Genomic DNA, 14,038 nt, shown 5'->3' on the forward strand with positions numbered 1-14,038 from the left:
GGGCAGTCAAGCAAATAAGCAGAGTAAGTGCTCTGATAGGGGAGTTACAGGCTATTATGGGCACATAAAACTGGGAACAGGGCTTCCCTGGTGGCGCAGTGGTTGAAGATCCACCTGCCAATGCAGCGGACGCGGGTTCGAGCCCTGGTCTGGGAAGATCCCACATGCCGCGGAGCAACTAAGCCCATGCGCCACAACTACTGAGCCTGCGCCCTGGAGCCCACGAGCCACAACTACTGAGCCCACGTGCCGCAACTCCTGAAGCCCGTCCTCTGCAACAAGAGAAGCCACCGCAATGAGAAGCCTGTGCACTGCAACGAAGAGTAGCCCCCGCTCGGCACAGCTAGAGAAAGCCTGTGCGCAGCAACGAAGACCCAATGCAGCCAAAGATAAATAAATAAATAAATTAATTAATTAAAAAAAACTGGGAACATTAGTGGGAGGTGGGGTGTCAGAGAAGTTTGAGCTGAAACCTGTTGGGTGAGGTGGAATTAGCCAAGTGAAGCGGTAGATTTGGAGAGGCTACTCCAGTTAGAGGAGGAAGAGCATCCTGTGTTCAGAATCAAAGAGAGTTTAGCTTGTGATTTCAACTCGGAGGGTGCAGTTGGCTGGGGGTGGGGTGTGGCATGGGGAGGAAGGTCATAAAGGGCCTGGTAGGCCATGTTAAGAAATTTGAAATTTTATCTCAAGGGTGGTAGGAAATCATTGTAGAGTTTTAAGCTGTTGAATGATGCAATTAGAAGTGCAGGTTGGAAAATTCCCTCCGGCTTGGGGGATGTGAGGGTGGCAGGAGAACTGAGGCAGCCGCAGTGATACCCAGGTGGGAGAAGCCTTAGTCTGGGCGAGGGCAGGGGCCAAGGGGCTAGAGCAAGGTGCACGGAGTGGAGGTTTAGGAGTAGGGGCTCTGAGCTGATTGAATGGGGAGGGAAGCGTGGAGCACAGTGCCCGGCTTTCTGGGAAGGCTGGCTGCTACTACGTGAGATGAATCCTGGGAGGTTTGTGCTGCGGGATGATGAGCTTATTAGGTTGAGTTCTAGGGTCTGCAGGACAGCAGAAGGGAGATGTCAGCTGGAAATCGGCATTTAAAGCAGATTTAAGAGCACAGTGAGTTGAATTCTGTGAGTCTCCCCCATATGGATGGTCATTGCAGCTGTGAGGTAATAAGACCACCAAGTTGGGGTGGCGTTGCAGAGTGGGAGAAGAGGGCTGAGGGCTGAACCCTGAAGGGCAGCCTGCAAAGGAGACCAAGGAGGGATGGCCACCAAGGTTGGAGGAAGCCCTCAAGGGGGCATTTCAAGGAGGGAATAGTTACCAGTGTCTGATCCTGTGGCGCCCTGAGGATTGAGTTGTATCTGCTGGATTTGGCAGCAGGAGCAGTTTCAGAGGCTTGATGGCTGCTGGGCCCAGAGCAGAGGGTGGAAGAGTGGGTGGGAAGTGAGGCGGGAGAGGCAGCCTGGGTAGATGCAGTGCTTCTGTTGGCCTGGGTGGAGCCTTTGAGGGCATTAGGAAAAGGTGTGCCCCCTGTGGGTGGAGACAGCCCGGGGGGTGTATGACTTGGTGAGTGGGCCATGGGTGGACTTTAGTTCCCATGTGCCGCCTTAGCTGGTGCCTGTGTTTAGTGTGCAAACTACACCCCCATCCCCCATTGCATGGTGGCCTAGGGTAGATCGGCAGTTCTCAATCCGGGGCAGTTTTGCCCCACCCCCAGGGCATGTTTGGCAACGTCTGAGGACATTTTTGGTTGTTACAACTGAACCAGGGAGGGTGGGTGCTACTATCACCCAGTAGGCAGAGGCCAGGGATGCTGCTAAACACCCTACGGTGCACAGGACGTCCACACCGGATGTCCATTGTGCAAAGGTTAAGAAACTTGGATGTAGATGAACCTTTCAAGATCTTTGTGAAGAGGAGGGTTGTGGGAGGGTGGTAGCTGAGGGTGGAGCTGAGAACAGTATCCTTATGTACTTTGGCACAGGCTCATTTGTGGCACTTTTCATCTTGCCTCCCCACCTCTGTACCATATAATTCTTATTCAGCAAGTTGCAGCTTTTCACCTGTTTTTTCTCCTTTAGCCATTTTCACTATCCACCCCTACCCTCCCAATAAAGACTAATGTGAGGTAACCTTGTGTCCTAATTTCTGTTTCTGGCCGTATTGTAAGACATCTGTATTTTAATACCATTGGTCAGGAAATTCTATTTTGGCAACCCAGAGACGGATGTTGCTTTGGCTAATCTAAAGTAGCCCATAATTCAGTGTCAGGTTGATAAGACTTTAATGCACGGTCAGTCAGCCCCTTGACTGTCAGGCTTGGAAAAAAGACAGGAAGTATTTCTTGTCTTTAGAAGCAAGCCTTGCTTCTGGCTTTGGGAAGAAAAGAGTACAAATGGTTCTCACCAGATAGGGTTGCAGCAGCTCTCCCAGCGTTTTGGGAACAAATCAAGTCATTATCTCGACCATGTCAAAACTGTGTTTCCAGACCAGTTGTTGTCTGAAACATTTGGGGCTGATGAGGAGAAGAATTAATTAGCAGCTCCCTCTCTTGGTGTCCTTTTTCAGCCTTCTCAGGTTGCAGCGTGAGAGTCCCTCAGACCTGTGGGCTGCTTATTTGATAATCTGTGTTTTGCACGGTACAAAAGGTTGCTGGCGAAATATTGTGAGCCCCCCCTAACCTGGAGCTGCCAGTGTCCTGGGTCCAATGAACAGGGAAATCTACTGTAACGTGTTATCAATGGGGAAGCACTTGAATTCACAGAACAGCCTTGGAGAGTCCTGGGTAAGTTGGACGAGCTAAGTTTTTTTTGCTTTTTCTGTTTTCAGGAATATTTTACCCTGCAACAGTGGGTAAATCTAAAGCCCTTGAAAGAATGAAGGCAAGCTTAATATTAAGGTTTGTCAAAGAGTGTGCAAGACAGTGAGAATGTGTGGGTTAAGAACAGGAAGCATCTTAATTTTAAAATGGTGGTAGTGGAGGTGGATTAAAATGAGATATGCATGCTGAATGCAAGATATGCCTCGGTTTTGGGCATATTGTTTCCGAATTAATTATTGTATATAGAGGCATATTTTAGGCCCCTTCCTATTAAATTGATTTTTCATATAATTTAAAAAGATAGGGCTGATGATAAAAATTCTCTTCCTGCGTGGTGAGTGTCAATATACAAATGGTATAACGATGCCTTTTGTGTATCTGCATGTATAGCCCTAACCCAGTCTATAATGTCACAAAATAGTAAAGCACACTGTAACTTTTAAATTTCTGTAGTGGACCAGCCCATGCTGTGAAAGGGGAAAGTGGTGGTGGGCAGGAAATGGGAAGATTTAGGCTAAAGAATATTGATGTAAAATCTTATCCCCAATATGGCAAATTCATTGACCATATAGTTAAGAAACAGTTTGAGATTGCTTCACATTTAAAAATTTTTCCTTAGTCAGGACTGTAGGAAATATTGATAAACATTTATCCTGTTTTTAAAGTTCTCCATACTATGAAATTCATAATCTATCTTTATAACTACAATAGCATGTGGTTATGTATAGTTGAGAAAACTATTTCTCATGTGTCTTTGGTTTTGCCATATTCTTTTATTAAGGTACTAAAAATTCGTTATGATGATTCCTTGAGGAAAGAATATTTTTTCTTTCAGTTTCTTGAGATATAATTGACACATGGCATTTTAGAAGTTTAAAGTGTACAGCATAATGATTTGACTTACATGTATCATGAAATGATGACCACAGTAAGTTTAGTGAACATCTGTCATCTCATATGGATGGATTAAAGAAAGAGGGAAAAAATGTATTTTTTCCTTGTGAGGAGAACTCTTAGGGTTTACTGTGTTAGCAACTTTCATATGTAACGTACAGCACTGTTCATTGTATTCATCATGATGTACATTACATCCCTCATTCTCATTTCTCTTACAACTGGAAATTTGTACCTTCTGACTGCCTTCATCTAATTTCCTCTCCCCTCCACCGGTAGCCACAAGTCTGATCTCTTTTTCTATGAATTTGTTTGATTTTGAAGTATAATTGACCTACATCACTATGCTTGTTCCTGATATACAGCATAGTGATTTGATACTTCTTTTTCAAAATGATCACCATAAGCCTAATTATCTGTTACCATACAAAGATATTATGTGCTATATTCCCCACACTGTACGTTTTACACCTGTGACTCATTTATTTTGTAACTGAAAATTTGTACCTCTTAATCTCCCTCCCCACTACCTCCCTCTGGCAACCACGTTTGTTCTCTGTATCTATGACTGTTTCTGTTTAGTTAAGTTTGTTCATTTTTGTTTTTTAGATAAGTGAAATCATACAGTATTTGTCTTTCTCTGACTTATTTCATTTAGCATAATACCCTCTAGGTCCATCCATGTTGTCGCAAATGGCAAGATTTCGTTTTTTGTTTTTTTTTATGGCTGAGCAATAGTCCATTATATATATATACACACCACGTCTTCTTTATCCATTCGTCTATTGATGGGCACTTAGGTTGCTTCCATATCTTGGCTATCGTAAATAATGCTGCAGTGAACATAGGGGTGCATATATCTTTTCTATAATGTGTTTGTTTTCTTTGGATAAATACCCAACAGTGGAATTCCTGGATCATATGGTAGTTCTGTTTTTAATTTTTTGAGGAATCTCTGTAGTGTTTTCCATAGTGGTTGGGCTGCATCAATTTACATTTCCACTAACAATGCGCAAGGGTTCCCTTTTCTCCACATCTTCGCCAACACTTATTATTTGTTGTCTTTTTGATAATAGCCATTCTGACAGGTGTGAGATGATAGCTCATTGTGGTTTTGATTTACGTTTCACTGATGATTAGTGTTGTTGAGCATCTTTCCACATGTCCGTTGGCCATCTGTATGTTTTCTTTGGAAAAAAGTCTATTTAGATCTTCTGCCTATTTTTTAATTGGGTTGTTTGTTGTTGTTGTTGTTTTATGTTGAGTTCTTTGTATATTTTGGACATTAACCCCTTGTCAGATATATTCTTGGCAAACATCTTCTCCCATTCAAATAGCCTTTTCATTTTATTGATAGTTTCCTTTGCCATGCAAAAGCTAAGTATCATGTAGTCTCACTTGTTTATTTTTGCTTTGTTTCCCTTGCCTGAGGAGATATATCCAAACAAATATTGCCAAGGCTGATGTCAAAGAGCAGATTGCCTGTGTTTTCTTTTATAGATTTTATGGTTTCAGGTCTTACATATAAGTCTTTAATGCATTTTGAGTTTATTTTTGTAGATGGTATGAGAAAGTAGTCCAATTTGATTCTTTTGCATGTAGCTGTCCAATTTTCCCAACACCATTTATTGAAGAGGCTGTCTTTTCCCCATTGTATATTCTTGGCTCCTTTGTTGTAGATTAATTGCCTATATAATTGTGCGCTCATTTCTGGGCTCTTTTTTCTGTTTCATTGATCTACGTGTCTGTTTTTGTGCCAGTACCATACTGCTTTGATGACTGTAGCTTTGTAGTATAGTTTTAAATCAGGAGGTGTGATCTCTCCAGCCTTATGCTTAAGATTGTTTTGGCTATTTGGGGTCTTTTGTGTTTCCTTACAAAGTATAGAATTATTTGTTCTAGTACTGTGAAAAATGCCATTGGTATTTTGATAGAAGAAAGTATTTTTATGGATAAATAAGGGAAAGTAATAAAGATAATCCTTATACCTTGATAATGTCAACAGTCTTTCTACCATATTGCAAGCCTCAGTGAAAATAATTAATATATTAAGTTTTTTTTTTTTTTTGCTTCAGGCAACAGCAGAAGATTCTCGGGGGGAAGAATCCCAGCTCCTAGTGTTATTTAATTATTAATCCAGGAGGGCTTTCTAAAGCTTTGTCAATGATACATGGTGGATTCCTGCTTTTGTGATTACTCTAGGTAAACTTGGTACTTCCTAGGCTGTTATGCCCTCAGCAGCATGTATAGATGTCCCTGTTTGCTTTCTAGGACTACTTTCACAATAAATAGCAAAGATATTTGCCAAGGATGTTTGAAAAGAAAATGCAAACAAACCTATATGTATTTGAACAAACAGATATTCATGACTTATGTGAAAAAATCCAGTAGGTGTAGTATGAGGAAATTTTTATAAACAAACATCCTCCACCAGCTGACTCACATGTATTTATATATTATATATACATTTGCATAAAAATAAACAGAATGGTTATACTAAAATGTTAACAGTGGTAATTTGGAATTATAATTTAAAATTTCTTTCTGATTAGGATTTTTTAAAGTTTTATGATGAACATTTTATATTTATGCAATAAAAATAAAATGGGGGGAGGTAAGCGTAAATATATAAATGGCAGGAATTTTATAGTCTGGTTAAAAAACTATACATTGCATGAAATTATAGATGAGATTGTATAAATTGTGTAAAATTAATTTTTTATTTTAATTCCATTAATAATTCCAAAGAAGTTTCTTTTCTTTTTTCTTTAAAAATTTTTTTTGTATTGCTTCCACAGGAAAACAGAGGGAAAGGAGGCATATGTGAATTTTTGGAGTTTCATCTTTTCTTCTGATTTTATTTCTTCTCTATTACTTCGATAGTTCTTCTTCCAGGCCTGTTCCACAGCCTTCTGGAGGGAGTGGAGAATGCCCCATTGAAACCGTTCTGCAAGATCTTCCCCCAGCTTCCTATAGTGGCTATGACTCTGGGCCACTTGTCTCCCCGACGCCCCACTCAGCCCTGTGGGAAAAGCATGCTTTACTTAGTACATGGTGATCATGCCTCATTCTGTGGCCAACTTAGTTCAGTTCAAAGTACTTCAGTTTATTAGTGAAGAGAATTACCAAGAAGTTATTTATGGCAGAATTGAACTAGACTGATAGAGGAAAGCCCTACAGTGTTTCAAGGCAGGCTCTGTTTCACGTTTAGCAGTTTCTCATTCCTTTAGAATAAAAGACTGTTTTTTTCCTTCCTTTTCCTATTACCACGCAAACAGCTGTCTCAAAACACAGCTTGAGATGGGGAGCAACCTGGCTTCCACAAGCCCCAGGCTGCATGCGGCAGTTTGACTTTTCTCTCTGCCCCAGCCACCTGGCTTGTTTGTTTGTTTCTTCTCCTCGTCCTCTGAGGCACAAGCGGCAGTGACTCCATGACATAGGAACTCGGAAGCTGGCGAATAAATCCCAGAGCAGGTGGCTGCCTGTTGTCTGTCTGGAGGAAGTGAACAGCGTTCTTCCTGGGACTGCATTCATCTTCTGATAGCTTCTAGAGGGCAGAACGATCCTTAATTGGGGTTGGGAGATTGCACACACAAAGTCCTGGGGTCAAGAGGTTCCCTAGGGAAAACCACCTTGGTGGGCTTTGGTCTTTTCCCTCCATAGTAATTGAGCCCTTTCGGAGCAAGGACTTGCTTTCTGATGTGGGCATGTCTGGAACATCATTGGTCTCAATACCACTGGATTAGATGAGGATTCCAACAGTTTCCTATGGGGGGAAAAAAAAACCACATTGCTGATGGGATAAATAAGTAGACTTAATCTGTGGTAGGATCCCCCCTGAGGTTGTAATATGTAGTATCTTTTAGATAGTGGTAATTCTAAAGAGAAGCTCTGATCTTTAACTAGGTTTTATGATAGCCATTAGGGTGTTTATTACCAAAAATCACTCATTATTTAAAAACATGGTGCAAGCCACCCTTTCCTCCCCTTATCTGTGCAGAAGCCTGAATGTGGATCTTTAACAATATATACCTTCAGGCTAAGCAGCAAGAAACAGATAAGCGATCTCCCACCCTGCCCCGACAGAAAGTAACCTGGACTCCTTTTAGGATTAAATCCTCTCAGAGGTGGGAGGCAATGGCTAGCAGCCTGAGGGGACATACAAGCTCTCAACTCTAGGTCTTTGGGTTTATGGCAGGGAGGGGGTTAATTACTTTAAAAAAAAAAAAAAAAAAGGCCTTGTAGTCTTCTCTCCCTAACCCTTCCATTTTATCCACTTTCTTTTTCCATCCTTTTCCTGAGCTGTCTTTTGATTTTCTTTAGCCCTTCTTCCTTTTCCCACACTCCAGAATAATCTGCCGTATGTTTAGCAGTTTCTCCAAAATAATGTAGCTCCAGGAATCTTTACTTTAAATCTAGCCCTCTTTCTGCCATATCACCGTGTTTCACATCTTGAGAAAGTTGAGTGGGAGAGATTAAAGGAAAGCTGGAAAAGCGATGAGGGGCCAGAGAGGAGAGCAAAGTAGGAAACTGAAGGAAATAAAGGGACCTGACATGAATCGGGTGGCGGGTTCCTGATTGATACCACATGTACGGCTGTGTATAACCAACACTGTGGTGAGGAGACCAGGAGGCTTCTCTTCACCCCCCAGGCCTTTTCCCGGGTAAAATAAAGGCAGAAAGATAAGGGGAGACCACACTGACTAGATGGGAGATATAGTCCTTACCCATGATGGCATTTAATACCAGCTCCAGTATTCTAGATTATTTGGTATTATCAGCATGATTCCCAGAATTCTTTCTTGAATCTGAAGTTAGCTGTCTCTTTAAATGCAGAAGATCCAAAGTTGTTTCTCACCTTTTACTTGATGCTGCTTTTGGAAACCAGAAAGATATTGAAAGAATTTACTTTCTCATCTGACAATATTGCATGTCTGAAAACCCAACTGGTCCAAAAGTGTGTTTACCTCTTAACTCTACAGAATTAGATGGTCATTCTGATTTGTTGAAACAGTGCCCAGAGAACTGTTTATAATGATCACTCTCACTTGTGCTCGGTGCTAGAAATACAGCAGGGAGCAGACATAATCACTGCTTGCACAGATAGACTGACATTAAATAGGAAATTACAGAAGAACAATGAAGTTATAACTGTGAGAAGAGTTACCACAAAATAAGTAAAGGGAGCATATAAGGAGAGAATTTAGCCTATGCTGATAAGGCATTCCTAATGGAATTGGCTGGGCAGAGGTTGGGAGTGGATGCTCTGAGGTAGGAATAACATATGCAAAGGCCCTGAGGTAGGAAGGGGTTTTAGCCTGCTTCAGGAACAGATTAGGATCCTTTGACTGCTGTAGGAGAATGGACAGGAAGAGGACAAAAGTAGAGACAGGAAGATCAATTAGGAAGCTCAGGGACTTGCCCAAGGTCAATTAGCTGGTGAATAGCTGAGTCAGGACTCAAACCCAGGTTTGTATGAAGATAAAGGCATCATCATTGTTTGTTAGGTAATAATTGGTAACGATGTTCATGTCATCCCAGAACATATATTTAAAAGATTCTTAGGTAACATTTCTTTTGACATGGATTATTGATCTTTTAATTATAATATAAAATGTGTTTTAATATTAAGTTATCAGCTGCAAAAAGCAAGGAGAGTACTCATTTGAATGAACCAGCAGAAATTTGGAATTTTGCCTGCCTTTTACTTTAGCCTTGCCAAAAATGTAATTTCTTTAATTCATTCTTAACTAATCTGCTCGAGCCTGTACTATGCCTTGGCTTTTTTCCCTATAACAGCTTAGGGATCTCAAAAGAAGATATTTTGAAAGGTCTTCTCTTGATCAGGGTATTTGCGTTTAGATATTGTGTACACTCCTTTTATTGCAGAATGAGCTGTTTTTCTATCATGGGATCCTTTGTTCGGAATGAAATGCTGTTGTAATTTTATCATCTTTATTTTAAAAAATCACTTATCAGGTGTTTATCTATAGAAAGTGATTTAGATGTTTACATCCTTTTCTTTCTAGAGACTTAAGCATGTTCAGAAGTATTTAAAGTTGAATAGTTCTGTTAGCTAATAATGACAAAATTACTATAATGCGTTGAGAGCTGCTTTGTGCCAGGCGATATGCTTTAAACATCTTTGATTCTCACTGCTTCCCTGTGATGAAGGTTGTACTATAATTTTCATTTTACATTTGGGGAAACTGAGGCTTAAAGCAACTAAGTGAGTTTTTCCAAGATCACCCAGGTGGGAAGTGACAGCCTAGACGAACTCAGGCCCTTTCAGGTCCTTGCTCTTCAGCCGCATGCAGCTCTGGATTCAGTGTCAAGTTTGTTTTAGGCTGCAGTTGGGAGTCGGAACCAGAGTAATATAGGGAGTCGAGTAAATTTGAGCAGTGTAATGAAATATTTTCTTATAAACTATTGTGAAGATTTTGTTCCAGAGACCACATAAGAAAAAAATAGAAGCAAATTGCTAAATTTCACATTCATCACTCTTACCCTGAACTTTTGGTAAATTCAAAGCTTCCCTTCATTTTAATTTATTTTATAGGAATATTGGAAGATCAGTAGATTACTCTTAATGGATATAATGGAAATTAAACCCAAGTGTAATAATGGTGGTCTCTGTGAATGATCACTTTAAAGATATCATTTATAGCAGTGGTTCTCAAACTTTAATGCTCATCTGTATCTCCTGAGGACTGTATTAGAACTTGGATTGCTGGGCCCCATCCCTAGACTGTCTGATTCAAGAGGTCTGGGACTGGTCTGAGACAAGTTCCCAGGTGATGCTGCTACTGCTGATCTGGGGACCACACTTTGAGAATCACTGGTATGGGGACAGTAATAATGCTCATGAAATCAGATGGGCCAGTAGCTTATCCCTGAGAAGGCCATTTCCTAGTCTCAGACTATATCCACAACCCAAAGCAGAGTGGTATCCTGATGTCCACCAGGGTTAGGAGTGGTACAGTGGCTGCATGGAGTCATTCCCACTCTTGGAAAAATGGTAGGTCATCTGCCTCTCCTCCTGCCAATACCATGTCATGACAACACATAACTTAGATGTGCCAGATGCACACATTGTGAACTCTGCAATGATTGAACTCTCCCATTGTGCTAGGTGTATGACGTAATTGCCCACACTGCTAAATTAAATGAGTCAAATGAACAAACACAAATCAGGATTCCAAAACCAATTAGATAAAATATTCTAATTTGTATATTATGGGGATTGTCCTTACTCTGGGATGTTTTGGTGCCAGAAGCTTTGCTGGATTTCTCCTTTCCTTGTAGGGACTGAGAATTAGCTGCAATAACCCAAAGAGTTTAAGATTCCTATTTGGCTGGAAATTAAATCACATAGGCTGTTTGGAAAGCCTTCAGAAATTCTTTCAGATTTGATGCGTCCAGACTTGTACTGGAATATAAAATATTTGATTTAACAAGATCTGTGGGTTCCCAGTGCATAACAGTTTTCGAAAATGTGTTTCTCAGAATACAATTAGGAAAAAATTCCTTTGAAATGCTAAAATTACCTTTTAGTGGTGATAAAAGATGCTGACAAGCCTTTCTAAAAAAAACCAAAACTTTTAACCTTCATGTTGCTATAATATCACTAATTTGTGTGTAGACAAATATCACTGGTCATATTTAAAGTAATCATTAAACTTTTTCAGAGCTATACTTAAGAAAACTACTTTTTAATCTTTCTACTCTAAGGAAAATATTACTTCAAGGTTGATGGTGGGAAGGCGGTGGCTAGGTTGCAATTCTTATTTCATCTTGCTCTGGAGTCTTTTTTGGCTTAGTTTGGAGGAAGAAACCAAAAAGTTGCAACTGAATACAGAAGCATTTTTTTAAGTTTTATTTTAAGGAGGAGGGGAAATTTTGGAGCCACTTCTCATAATGAACCTCAAAAAAATCTTGAGACCTATGAGAACTTATTCTTTAGTTTATCTTGTTTAATTTTCTTATTTTTAAATTAAGAATGTATATTGCCCATATAAAAATTCTCTTGTTTGTGCATGTATGTATGTATCTGCTGCAGAGAGAGAAGTTCAGTGTGCATTTAGTAATTCCCAGCAAAGCATATGGGAACCTTAATGTCTTAATTGTGCTCTCCTCTGATTGAGTGTGGGTTGAGTCTTAGTCTCTAGGGTCAGCCAGGCCAGTTTTAGAGTCCCAGCGCTGCCAGTTACTAAATGTGACCCTAACAATATCATTCAACCATGAAGTCTGTTTCCACATCTGTGAAGTAGGTATAATCATATTATCAACTTCATGTTGTTGTAGGGTGCTTAGTAAGTAATCTGTGATGTTAGCTTTCATTCTCATAAATTGCACTACCATATTCATTTTCTTTTTGCAAGAAAAATAAAGTAAGGATTCTGAATATGTTGAGTGATCTGGATAAGAATGCAAGAGGTAGAAATAGTCAGTTGCACCAGTGTTATTTACCTTACATGGCATTTCGTGCTTATTTGGTCTCGTTGATAAGATAAAATATAAATGTATACCCAAGATCACTTTAAAGTAATAGTATAATTATTAAGGTGCCATGATGTATAAAAAGGTACTTAGAAAACTAAGGTTTGGACAATGAAATAAATTATACACAGTGACTATAAGCTTTTCCTTTTTAATAGCTGTTTTTCATTACTCCATTGATCCAAAGAGGGATTTTAAAATTTAATGTCCTTGTTCCATTAAGATAATTCAATCATTTATCCAATTACTTGACTTATTCAACTTAAGTTTTTAGGCCCTCTGTTGCTTTCTCTTTGGCTGGTTCCCTGTTTCATGACTTTCTAGCACAGTTTTAGTTTTACTTGTTTATTTTTCTACTTTTGTGACCTAGGCTTTAAATTTAGCTCTTTTCCTTGAAAGTGCTCTTCCTCTCTTTTTTCATGTCTTTTCACAAAGATGAATCCACTTTGTATTTCATATTTTACCCATTTTGTTTTAATATAAAAATATTTTAAAGTCTTATAAAATAAAATGGTTTGAATAGCCCTTCCAAAATGACATGGTGTTCTGGTTTGAGAAAGTGATCTTTGATAAAGAAAGGTGTATCAAATGTATGTCTGTTCCAACGTTGGGAGGGAAGCTAAGCAATGGAATGTCAGAAATCGGGATAGAAAAAGGCTCCCAAAAGCTGAAGACAAAATGAACAAATGTACAACTAAGCTCTACTGAATGCAACTTTGTGATACCTGGGATAGGAGGGAAAAAAGTTGTGTGCCTGTGGGTTGGAGAGACCTGGGTCAATAGCAGCTCTTGTTAAAGAGATTTAAGATTTTAGCCAGCCATTTGACATTGTTGGCCATCTCCAATAGCATTAATGTCACAGCTCTCAGAACAAAGGAGATAATCATCCCGTTGTTTTCTGCCTTGGTTGGGCTGCCTCTGAGGGTTTGCGTTCAGTTCTGAGCTCCACATTTTCAGAGGGCAAACCAGGGAGGTAAATGGACGAGAAACATCTTTGAGAGATTCTCATCACTGTGTGGCTTGTCAGGTTATATCCTTAGGACAAATTCCCAGAAGTGGAATAGATGGGTCAAAGTTAGTCTTTTTTTTTTTTTTAAGACTTTGCATACTTATTGCCAAATTGTCTTACCAAGTAGAACTGGACATGTTAAAGAAGTTGGATTACCCACCCCCAAGTCAGAGATGTTGTAGAAGGGATTTTGGCAATGGGTTGTATGTTGGACCATGATCTGAGATCCCTTCAAAAATACCATGAGAGTTTTTACATAGGACCAGATGATTATTTTATCTAGAGAGGTGATGTTTCAGTCTTATCATGTCAGTCATACTGTTGTAGCAAACTAATTGTTAAGAATCTGTGAGGAAAATATTGCAGAAGATTCCTGCAATCAAAAAGGACTGTAGAGAAAAGAAAAAAGTAAAGGGGGTTCTTTGGGCAGAAGGAAAGTGATCACAGATGGAAGCAGAAAGTTGCAGGAAGATGCAATAGAAAGGGTAAATATGTGAATAAGGTTAAAAGAATACTGATTTGATAATTCAAAAATAAAAACAAATACACACACACACACACAGAGGCATATCTCAGACATATTGCAGGTTCAGTTCCAGACCACCACAATAAAGCAACTATTGCAGTAAAACAAGTCACACACACACACACACACACACACACACACACACACACACACACACACACACACACACACACACACACACACACACACACACAGAGGACTGTAGAAATTAATCAGTGAAGGGAGATGTAATTCAGGCTGCAATTCAGTCCTGAGTCTCCATGGCTGGTAACTGCTGGCAGATTAACCATTTTTAACA

At 39.8% G+C, this 14,038-nt stretch overlaps 1 protein-coding gene across 6 annotated transcripts in view; it reads left to right on the plus strand.

Annotated features, from left to right (window-relative positions):
* KANK1 (KN motif and ankyrin repeat domains 1) overlaps window positions 1-14,038 on the plus strand; it is a 193,829-nt gene that overhangs the window by 34,885 nt on the left and 144,906 nt on the right. Inside the window, exon 1 of one of the 6 annotated variants that reach the window (XM_060300872.2) lies at window positions 2,616-2,776. The exons of the other annotated variants lie outside the window; for them this stretch is intronic. The gene's annotated coding sequence lies outside the window, so the exon portion shown is untranslated. Of the gene's footprint in view, window positions 1-2,615; window positions 2,777-14,038 lie in introns of those variants that run through there. 6 annotated transcript variants of the gene reach the window in all.

This window comes from Globicephala melas, chromosome 6 (assembly GCF_963455315.2).
Source record: "Globicephala melas chromosome 6, mGloMel1.2, whole genome shotgun sequence".
NCBI lineage: Eukaryota > Metazoa > Chordata > Mammalia > Artiodactyla > Delphinidae > Globicephala > Globicephala melas.